The sequence below is a fragment of the Lingula anatina genome, chromosome 8, assembly GCF_051362555.1.
Source record: "Lingula anatina isolate TDL-2025a chromosome 8, LinAna3.0, whole genome shotgun sequence".
NCBI lineage: Eukaryota > Metazoa > Brachiopoda > Lingulata > Lingulida > Lingulidae > Lingula > Lingula anatina.
Genome location: NC_141774.1, coordinates 14,020,672 through 14,033,173, shown reverse-complemented (window position 1 = coordinate 14,033,173; position 12,502 = coordinate 14,020,672).

Genomic DNA, 12,502 nt, shown 5'->3' with positions numbered 1-12,502 from the left:
TCTTTTGCACACTAAAAAAAAACAGCTCAAACTGGCGGGTGGCCCATTCTGATAACATGTCACGCAATGACGCTGTCGAGATAGGATGCAGGGCACAGGTGTAATTTCCTCGATTTAACCGTCACAGGATTGTTTATTGGGATCTTCTTTGTATGAAGGTGAGAAATAATGAGTTTCGTTTCATTTTTCTTCAATTGATTCAACATATTTGTGTACCGATTGATTTTTACCATTCTATAAGTAGGGTGACTTCGTCTTAACTTTCGTTTTGCGTCTGTGTCACATGGGGGACTAAAGGTCATATTGAACATGGTGACGCGGTGATACCGTATTCATGTTCTCTTGTTCTCGAAAACTCAATCATCGAAATTGAATTACTTTTTTTTAGTTTTGTCTTAAATTAAGCTGCTACACTGTATTCCGTGCGTTTAAAATTTAACCGTCTGTAAAAACAGCAATAATGGATTACTAGCAACACTTACGTTACGCAATGAAGCACCGAAAATGGGTGAAGAAAATGTGTCTCAGTAATGCGTGTTTGCCACTCATAATGCACTGTACATGTACTTTGTTTGAATAAGCAATAAACTATTTGTGATTTTAGGTTATCCATTGTTCGTTATCAGAGTTAACAGATTCTTTGTGTGATTTTTTTTCAGAATCCCAAGAGTGGATGCCTTAGTGAGCACAGAACAGATATCACCATTGGTCCACATATGTCAGGAAGAATGTTATAATTATGAACTTTGTGTTACACTGAACTTCATTTTGTTAAATTTTGTATTTAACTGAACTTTATTGGGTTAAAATAATAATAATAAAATAATAATTCAGATAAAAAACTACAATCTGGAACATTCTTTAGATCAACTTTGTTCAGTGTGTGTCCCATGTGACGGAGATACAGTAAATAAAATATGTGCATTATTCCTCTGTGTTTGTCAATTCCATTTTAAAAGCATGTGAAAGTGGTGTGCCCCTCATGATTGAAATGTGTATGGATAATAGCAAAAATATTGTTATTATTTACATGATTATAAAAAGTTTTTGTACCCGCGTCAATAACGTTACCGTGACCCATATATTCACCATTTTTATTAATTATGAAATATGGATTAAATTCTTCAAACCCAGTTTTGAAGCATAGAGACAACACCCCCTTATGATTTAAACTAAAACTGAAAACATTCCATTAGACTTTCATTAGCTGTTCAACTCTCCTGTGTGCCCTAAAAAGGGCAGCTGCTCTTTTCCTTTTTATGAAATGATAAACTGTGATGGTGTAGCTATCACATCGCAAAATTACAGCTTCCCAGAGAAAGTTTAAAATTTTCGGTCAAATTCAACATTTTGTAACCACTAGCAAAAAATGACAGATATATATATATATATATATATATATATATATATATATATATATATATATATATATATATATATATATATATATATATATGTGTGTGTGTGTATACACTGATGTATTTGTTGTCAATAAATGTACCTCTAGGCGGTTGCAGCGCCTCCAACATTCCTTTTTATTGAACTGCGAGAGAGGGAGAGAACATTCACAAAGGAAAAAAACTTTATACTGTAACAAAGGCTGGTTGGTATGTTGCGCATACAGTGCCAGACGATTATACTACAATTTACCTGTGGTATTATGTACATTTACGTTTAAGAACAATATCAAAGAAGGAAAGTAATTTTGTTCTGTATATTAATTAAGCTTCAAAGAGATGACATTTATATTAAGTATAAACAGATGTATCATACGATGAAATAGGCTACTATACATGTATGTATGACTCTTGTGTAGTAATGATAAAATATATAGCCACTTTGGAGAAGATTTCAAACCCACGATCATGTCCCTCTCACACACACGTACGCGCGCGCACACACAAACACAGACACACACAATAAACAATTTATAAGCACTTTCATTCTTGTTATGCATTTGATTGAGTTTGTAAGTCATCATAATACGTTGTTTAAAGTCTCTAGAGGTTAAATCATCTGATTAAGAAGTAAAGTTTTAAAAAGCTTAGGTTAAAAAGTGTGATCCCCCACGGATCGTCAAAATTCACTTGAGGAAGTCAACATTAAATGAATGAAACTGGTTAATGATGTCTGCGTTATATTTCCTCAGACCGATTTGTGTGTTAAGGTTTTTAGCACGAATCTGGAAAGTAGTATTAACGCGGTTTCCATCCTAAATATTTGTGTCTGCATTTTGAGCCGGTTTTTTCATTCTTTACTAAATTTGCTCTGTCCCGTATAAGTATTATACATACACAGAAACACACTAACGCGCACACTCAAAAGTACCAAAAGCACCAACACAAACAGACAATAGTCAACTCAGAAATAAATTTACATTTTTATCATATATTTTCACGTTATGAAGTCGAACAAGAAGCTCTGACTGTATTTAGATTATATAAGTAAATTGCATTTATTGTTAATATTTATGTAACTTTGGAGGGGAATTTGTTACAAAATATTACGTACAAATTGAACATACTGTCATTTATTTTATGCCGCATAGTGTCAAAGGATGATTAAAAAAAAGAGCACGGAATATCCCTTAAAAAAAGTAAGTTCTTAAATTTACAAATTTATCAATAATGTTTTTAAATACATTTAAGATGTATTCTTTTAAAGGATATTAACTCTTCGTTTCAGCCAAAAATGAATTTTCCTGGAGTAAACAACAATTTTCCAATACTTACCAATGGTTAATGAATCCATTTTTATCATCAAAGTACAGTGCCGCCTGAAATCCCCCCTTACCAAATGGCCGTATGGTCTCCCAACCCTGCCCCATATGGTCGAACAATAGAGGCCGTATGATAATTACAGGGTAGGGGAATCCTCAAGTTATCCTTATCGGACACCCAAATTAGTCGGTTCAACGAACACGCTCTGCCGCTTCTTAATTGCCTCACTTAAGGTTTCTATTATAGCTGATGCAAAGAGATTGCTATCGACACGAGCAAACAATACCGGGTTATGTTGTATCAACTGCAACAGAAGACTAGAGTAAAGGCAGGTCGAATATGAGAACAAAACTCTGAATAACAAATCAGGCTAAGTTTTAAAACACGTATAACAATTTTATTTGATGATAATAAGTCACGATCAACACAAGCGTAGTTAAAATGGAAAATTTTAAATAGCTTATACATCAAATGAACATCAATGTCTCATTATCTTTATTACATGTGTTGCTAGTTTAGTAGCCTGATGCACGACTTTCTCTCTCAATTACTTCTGGAATCACCTTCTTTAGGTGATTAATATATTTATTACACTTTTTTGCGTTAATATTTCCCCATGCCTCTCTATTACCTTTATTTTCCATTTGTGCGGTTATGTTTTTAATTCGCACCCCTTGTTCTCGGAGGGCGATGATACGCAGACGCACATAATCGCTAAGAGGCATCTTGGAATTGTGATGATTTGGAAAATTTGAGTGTCGATTTATACCGTTCACTTAGCAGGTGACACGATGACACAGAAATCAGTGACATGGACATGTCATATTAAACAAAATACTTAATGGTCATTTAGGAAGTCCAGATACACAAACAATCCTGTTGACACGTTGAATCAGTTGATTTAGAATTATGTGAAATTGATTAGTTTGGATTGAAGAGCGTCATCGCAATGTTCACATTAATTTTAGACGACGCGTGTCACACAGTAATGATTATGTAATAGTCAGGGCTTAATCACTGTGTTTATCCGGTATAAATAAAGCTAACCTGAAGTGATTGTTAATTAATGTGAGATGGCACGTGCTAAACAGTGAAGTAAGCCCGAGAGATTGTAATCCAGCTTTTTAAATTTATTTCCTTTGGTGCTTTTAAGTATGAAGAAGGCTTTTGGTTAAGTTTGGGGTTTAGATCGTAAAGATGTACTATACCTATCGTTTTGAATTACATATCAAACAATGATAGAGAAACAGTTGTATAAAAATTCTGGCTGGTTTCTTTAATAATATTTACGCGTGATAAATTATAATTCGAAGTCTAATTCGAAGTCATCATACAGACCGTTTAATGTACCTGATTTATTTTAAATGGTACATTTTAACCCCATAGAGCCCGTCACCGCATATGTGCGGTTCAATTATCGCTTACCCCAAACGCCCAGAACCGCATATGTGCGTATCTTGGAAAGATCGTCTTCTGTACTCTTTTGTATCGTGAGTCATAAAATGATATATAATTTAACATCCGGGTATGTTTCTTGTCTCTCATTGCCACCATTTTTAAAGGCGATAGAAATATATATGAGCGAGAAAACGGCGATTTTCAAGACTTAGGTGGAGAAAGTAAAATCAAGATGGCCGCTCCTCGCTACGGTAGGGACCTGCGAAGGGATACTGTTATTGAAATGATTGAAAACCCGGACTTTGATGAGAAGTTTTCGTGTGACAGTGACATAGACAGTGACGATGATATTCATTTATTTATGATATAAAGGACGATAGAAATATATATGAGCGAGAAATCGGCTATTTCCTAGACTTAACTGAAGAAAGTAAAATCAAAATGGCGACTTCTCACTACGGAAGAGGCCTGCGAGTGGATACTGTTATTGAAATGATTGAAAACTACGACACTGATCAGGTGTTTTCGAGTGACAATGATATAGACAAAGGGGAATATATTCCTTTATTCATGATAAAAGTTTTAAAGATGTTTTTGCCATAGATGGTGTTAAAAATTGACTTCTATTCAGCTCTGGCCACGATGTTCAGGTGAGCTGAAAAGCTGGCTCAAGTAGGTATACCTGGTAGCAAAACGAGCATAACTTGGAAATTAATGAAGATAACTTGCTGAAATTTCCTGGATTGAAAGTTACTATAATTGACATCGTCTCTGTGAATTTTCAGGCAAATTTATGGAGAAATAAAAAATTGATGTGCATAAGATAAATCAACTTTGTTTTATTTCACCCATTATCAAATGAAAATGTAGTTTTTAACCGGCCATAATTCTTTGTACAGCGCGTTGAATTTAAATGTAATTCTATTTTTATTTAGCTTGAAATGTTGGCCTTTAAAAAATGTATACTTTGTATGGGTAATAAAGGCAAACAAATAAATTATGGCCAATTTACTGAAGTGACCCGGCTTTTCAAGGCTAGCTCACAGAATTAATTGGGCACAGCAGAACTTTATGGGTCAGCATTAACTGGATCCTATGGGGGTAAAAGCAAGTAATTTGGAAGCAAGCGCCATTAAGTAATTCATGCACACCTGGACTGGACCCCTTTACGACTGACAAGTCTTTCTGGAAAAATACATTTCATCCATGAACAAAGCTAATAGAAATATAAGGACATACTATAAAAATAAATTTCAATCTTGTTAATAATATGTATATAGCAAAGACAGTTTGAAGCCTAATAAATATTACATGTACAAGTACTAGTAGTGTTTTATTTGATCTTTTATAAATTCATAAATTCATTTATTAAACTCTATGTGAATTCAATCAATTCATAGCTACAATGTACACGAAGGTTGCTTTCATCACCGAATCTTTTTGGTAAAGCGACTTTTAAAAATCACTGTTGGCAAGTTCTTAAACTTAAAATCTCCGTATCAGAGTAGAGTGATCAAAGTAGAGTGAAGCCACCGCGCATTAAAGGTCAATTAATGCTTGGACGAACACTTAATTGCGACCACGCTCACCTTCGATCTTTATCTCAGCGAATTAGAGTTAGGCTCTTTTGTTAGCAGAAAGTTTGTCACGATATTTGCCCGACGGGCAGGGCATGGTACTATTGTTAACAGAAACCAAACAGCGTATGGATGACAATTTTTTTTCCATAGTTACCGAGCCAACCCGTCTGAACAACCCGCAGCGACCCGGAGGGTAAGTAAGGGGAATTTCAGGCGGCACTGTATAACCATCAATGGAGGTCCCGTGGTCTAAAGACAAGCTCAGATATCAGAGTAATAGCTATAACTGGCGTTTTGTGGTAAAACACAATGTATTATATTTCTATGAGTTATCCACAATGTTTTTATTGTGAAATATAGATCTCATACGAAGAGTTTTATCCCTTTAACTAAATGTATCGGATGCGGTTTTGTTTTTTTTTCTAATATTCTAACATTTTAACATTGTAAAATCTATTGATCTTTAAGTATTTCATGGACTTAAATATTATTGTTATTAATTATATTGACAAAAAAAAAAAAGACTTTGGTCACGAGCTGTGGTACATTTATCTTGGTACTAACATTTAGGATAGACTATTACCCAATAGAGAAAGCAAAGATTATGAATTGAACTAAATGCGTGCCAACTCGATCTTATATAGAGATATATATACCTGCCTTAACCTTGTTGAAAATCTGGGCTCTTAAAGCGATCGGCAGTTAATCCTTAATATATCCATTACGTTTCCGTTAAAGGCGTTTATTTTGTAAGACAAGAGTTTTAAAATATAATGGAGTTGATGAATTCTGTTTTATCACCAGTCTAAATATGAATACTTTTGCGTCTTGCCTTGTCCGAGGCCTGGGCTCCTGGACTCATCTGTAGAATGAATGTTTCTTCTTTGTATTTTATCGGTTCAAATGACTTATCTATTATCATTTTATGGAAAGACGTATCCTTGACAGCCGTTAGAAAATTAGTGACTTTGATCTTACCGCAAACAAAATGACGAACGTTATTAAAGCTGATGAAAAAGCAGCAGCACTTTCAGCAACCAAAGTGGATCAACAGGGGCGGATCAGGATAATTTGAAGGGGGTGAAATAGTTTTGGTGTTTTGATACGGTTTAGGACTATAAATCAGCCAGTTTAAATTCTAATTACAAGAGGTGGATATTGGCGTGATATACTTTTCAGAAACCAAAAAGGGGGGGGGATGGGAAAATCTTCGAATTGCACGAAACACGAAGGTATTAAAAACAATTCTGCAATTCAAGAATATAGGGTTCATTTTCTTCTTAAAAAACGGAGACTTGCAGCAAGTTTTCACTCGAAGGATGCTATACAAATTCGAAGTTGAAAACTTTAGGGTTTGGAGGGCTAATGGTGGGAGCCTTAACTGCCAGGTACTTTCAAGAATTCGCGAATGATTCTAGGCGCCACAGCAGTATATGACATGTGATGGAATAAGGCAGGGTTTTCCTACAAGCTGTCTCCTGCTTACTATGTATATTTAAATACAGGTTAGTTAGAGATCTTAAAAATTGATGTAAACTAGATTATTTTTACAGAATCACCACTCACAAATATAAAATGGTAGATGCGATCCTCCTTGCAACGTGTAGACAAAATATCATTAGGAATTTTTTTTTTTTTTTTTTTTTTTTTTTTTTTCTGTAAAATTCAGGGATGGAAGTTAATCAATCTTCAACTGGTCAATAACGGAAAGGTGGGCAATATAGCTCCCATAAAATTTTTTGAGGTTCATAACTGTGAATCCTAAGTATTAGATACACACCCTCTTCCCTGGAGCGCGTACCGCGTCTTATACTTTGAAGCGAGTACTGATGTGCACCTTGAGAACTGGTAGCGTACTCCGGTCTACGTTGCATTTTGGATCCTTCCGTGCCGCGTCTGGTAGTTGGTTAGTCCCGAAAGTGTGCTAGATAATCGTTGTAGACAAGAGATGACATGTGTGAATATTTTTGCATTTGTGAACAGAAATGTAGATTTTCGTTTATAGGTGAAACAAAAGCATTTGAAGTGGAATTTTTACCGCCGATCTTATACCAGTACAGCCGTAATGTTGGCTTGGCAATCGTTTAGGAAATGTACAAGTACATGTTATATACGTAAGTACGATGGCTGTCAAAACTCTACCCTAACTTGGTTTGTTTAATTGAGGCAGGTTTGCCAATGTTAAGATCCCGTGTTAGAGCAAACCAAAGGGCGTAATTATCAAAACTTATTTCTCAGAAGAGGATTATAGATGGCCCTTGCATTTGCGTATAGATAGTCGAGTCGCCACTCCCATAGGCCCAATAGTCGAACCCTGCAATGTTCTTTCCTGTAAACTTTTTTTGCTGAAATGCATTCTTCAGGCCGAGAGAAGCAAAATTAGCTTGGTTGCTATTTCCGAGACCTTGAGCATTTTTCAATATGGCCGTCAATTTATGAGGAAAAATAGAAAAACGACCAGAAGTCGCCGGGTAAACTTTATTGACAGCTTTTTTGAACGTGTCCCTATCAGGAGAGCACAACAGTACTAGTGAATACGCTTAAGCGCGTACCACTTAGCAAAAAACCAAAATGGCCGTCAAAACATAAGGCAGAAAATGATAAAAGCTGCAGAATCAGTTTGTTTTTTGCATATTTATTTTTATTAAAATCATATCCCCTTTTTATATTTATGTTAATTATAATATTTTGTTAGACATGACCCGAAACTCTTGGAATAAGCTTATCTGACAGTTCAATAACCCCCCAAGAGTCTGTTTGCTACTTCTCCGGGTCCCATAGTCAAATACTTAAAATGTTATTCCCTGAATTTTTTAAAATAACTTAACACTTTGGGAGTATAAAAGCCAATTTAATTTGGGCTTTCTTGGCAGTGGCTAGATATGGAACATTGATCACTTTTCAAAATTCAAGATGGCCGTCAATAATATAAAAATATATTATAATATCATTATATTATAAGTAAATATTTATGTAACATAGCAAAGAGTCGGGTTTAAAGTGCATGGTATTCCGCATTTCAAATGACCGCTAAAACATGCCCAAAAAAGGTAAAAAAAGCAGTTAAATTACGTTTTAAACTGATAATTCGGCGTGTAATAAAATATATCCAACCCTGTTATTTATTGACAAAGTGAACTTGTAAGGTGCAGTTATACTAAGACTCTATAAAAGAGGATCATTGATAGGACTGACCACTACGTAAGTTCTCTTTTTGATACAGAAAGTTTATCAAGGGCCAACAGGGGGTTCTGCAGGAATTTGGGCACAGGGAGTCTAAAATGTTAATCTGCAATTGGGACTCTTATATTTACATGGAGTCCCACCAAGTCCGTTGGTGGGGACGAGGGTGGGAGGGGGCGAGTGTAATTTAATTTAACTTTTGCTAAAATATTAACCTATATTTTTTTTCGTTTTTGTTTTTATATTGATCATACCTTAATATTTTAATTTTATATCTTTATCATAACTTTTTTCAGTATGTACATAAAATTTAGCTTTAAAACTTCCCATTCTTTTTATTGAGATGGCACGTGTAAGAATATTTCATCAGTATATAACAGCATTTCTAGTTTTTCTTATTACTGCACTTTTTCACTTTACATTTTAAAGAGTCAATAAGCAAAACATCTTACAAATCTTTTGGTTATACATGTATACTGACAGCCATTAACATCTTTGAGGCCATATTTTTCAAAATAATTGTTATTTTGAAGCTCTAAACTGGATTATTTTCATACGAATCATTTGTTTAGGACATTGGTATACAGAACCAAAAATCTTAAGTTTCATGAATAGTTTCAAAACAAAAATGGCACCAGCCCAACACAAAGTCACAACGGTCAATAGCCGGTACGATCTCCGCTTGCTTCGATGCAGGCGGCGATCTGTTGGCGCATGCTCGGGCAATAAATGTGGATGGGATGGTGTCGTGTGGAATCCTATTCCAGCCTTGTCGTAGTGCCTCGATCAGCTGCTGCCTTGGCCAACGGACGGCCAAGATATATGTAGTACCAGATGTGTTCAATCGGATTCATATCCGGAAAATAGACAGGCCGGGGTAGGACATCCACCTTTGGATACACTTGGATCATTTGTGCCGAATGTGAATGGGTCATGTCCTGTTGGGAAAACGTGGTATCAGTTTTCTGCTGCATGAACGAGGTTATGTGAGGTTGCAGGATCTGATCTATGTAGTGACGAGCAGTTACTGGTATGTTGCCATCAGCGACCACCATCGGCTGACCGCCAGCAAGTGTCGACGCACAGTGGGGCTGCCGGGTGCCTCTTGTGCTGTAAGACTGGCATGGCGAAACTGGTCCCGTAGGTGATGCAACCTGGTGTAGCGATCCTGGTCTGGAGTTGACACTCTCTCGCCTTGGCTGCGGTATATAGCCAACAGAGCCAGGCACGTTGTGGCATTTAACCAGGTTCCTGATTGTGGGTTGGGAACAGCCCATACATTATAGCTCAAATCAGACTCCCCTCACACCCAGTGGCCAGAGATGTACGTTGTTCACATGATAGACATGGCATGATTCCGTTCACTGAACTAACAACATGGGTGGCCGGGTGGCCTTTTTGGGGCCTTTATAGGCCTCCACAACCAATCCTCAAAATGTGCAGATGCCCACTGAGTATTGTTCAGTGTGTATTTGGTCCATTTTTGCAAAAAAAAAAAGCTTACCCATGTGCAATGAACTATGGCAACATGACAACTCATCATTATCTAAACTACCCGAGCACTTAGTCATCAATAAATGCACAATGAATAATTACATCTACCCTACAAGTAGAAAAATGCATACATTACTATCTCAAAGCTTCCATTATCTGTAAGTGTATATTGGCAAAAACAACATTTTGAATACATGATGTCGATGGATAGCCCTCGCATATCCCCGTACTATGTCACGTTGTCCAGAATAGCTGACCTCATGGGCCCTAACCTCTGGGTTTGTATACCCCTGCTTGGATCTCGGTTATTTATAATAAAATTCATTATTAAACAACAAAAATGCCTTTACCCATAGCTGTTAAAATATTTAAAACGTTTACAAAAAAAAAGGATAAGAATAAAACGATTTGACGCCTTTTTTTTATTTCAAAATGATTTAGTATACACATACTAGAATGATAATACCTTTCATTAATTTTTGATTTAGAATGAAAAATTAGTTGTCAGGACTGAGATATCCGCAATCAATGTTTGGTTTGGTCATAGAGCAGCATTGATGGACATATTGGTTTTCGTTTTTCGTATCATTTAACCTAAAAATATGTTTTATTGTGTGCTGTGTCTTGAACGCAGGTATATCGTTTTTCACTTTATATATGTATTTATATTTGTTCCAGTTAAAGTCTATTTCAGTTAAAAGCTTTGTAGTTTTACAGTTGTTTCTTTGCCCTTCCATTATGTTTTGGATGCCATTTTTATTAAAATAACTTGCAAAATGAAATAAATGATCGCGCTTTGCATGGATATAAATATAAATATGCAATGATGAACAATGGAGTGAAGCATCGATTTTTTATTTGAATGTATGGCTCTCGCTTACACATAACAAATTGACGGCCATCTTGAATTTTGAAAAATTGTAAATATCTCGTTATATAAGCTTCTCTAAGTTTTGTAACCCAGATGAAACAATTTCTTTTAAAAAAGCTTGCAAGATATAACATAGCAAGCTTTGACTATGGGGCTCGTCGGAGTGGCAAATGGACTCTCAGGAGATGGCACCGTCTGCCACCATCTGATTAATGTCAAATAAGCAGTTTCTGAGAGTTTAGAATCATGACTAACAAATTATCATAATGGACATAAATAGAAAAGGCGGAAATGTTTTAATAAGACTTAATTTGCAAAAAACGAACTTATTTTGCAGCTGTTTTTACTTTCTGCCATATGTTTTGACGGCCATTTTGGCTTTTTTGCCATATGTAACGGGCTTAAGTGTATTCACTAGTACTGTTGTGCTCTCCTGATAGGATACACGTTCAAAAAAGCTGTCAATAAAGTTTACCCGGCGACTTCTGCTCGTTTTTCTATTTTTTCTCATAAATTGACTGCCATATTGAAAAATGCTCAAGGTCTCGGAAATAGCAACCAAGCTAATTTTGCTTCTCTCGACCTAAAGAATGCATTTCAGCGAAAAAAGTTTACAGGAAAAAACATTGCAGGGTTAGCGTTCTGGCTACTCGACTAAGAGCCTCTGTTTCAATTGTAATGCAAAAGCCTTCAAATATAAAACAAGATTATCAAAATCTGCAGAGGTAGAGTTGAAAATGGAATTTAAGGAAACTATTTCATTAGAAACTGGATCCATGTTTACAGCTTATAGACAGACACTAAATTCTAATTTGAAAGGTTCATAGTTTTTACAAGCAAACCACCGCTATCCCGGAGTATAAGATGTTAACAACTTTAAAATCTATATTTCACTATAAATACATTGTAAACAATTCTTATATATATTATTTATTATATTTTAACACAAAAAACTGCAGTTATAGCAATTATTCTTAAATCTATGCTTGCCATCGGGCCATGTGACCTCCATAGATGACTATAATTATCTGTAATTATCTGTAAATATCTGTAAATATTTGTAATTATCTCTTAGATTATTACAATAAAGCAAATTTTTTTAGAAAAAAAAGGACTAACTTTGAATGTAGAAATGGATTCATTGACCATTGGTCAGTATGGGAAAATTGTTGTTTACACCAGGAAAATTCATTTTTTGGCCAATATGAACAGTTGTTATCCTTTTAACTTTCACACGTTTCCGCACTTGGTCACAC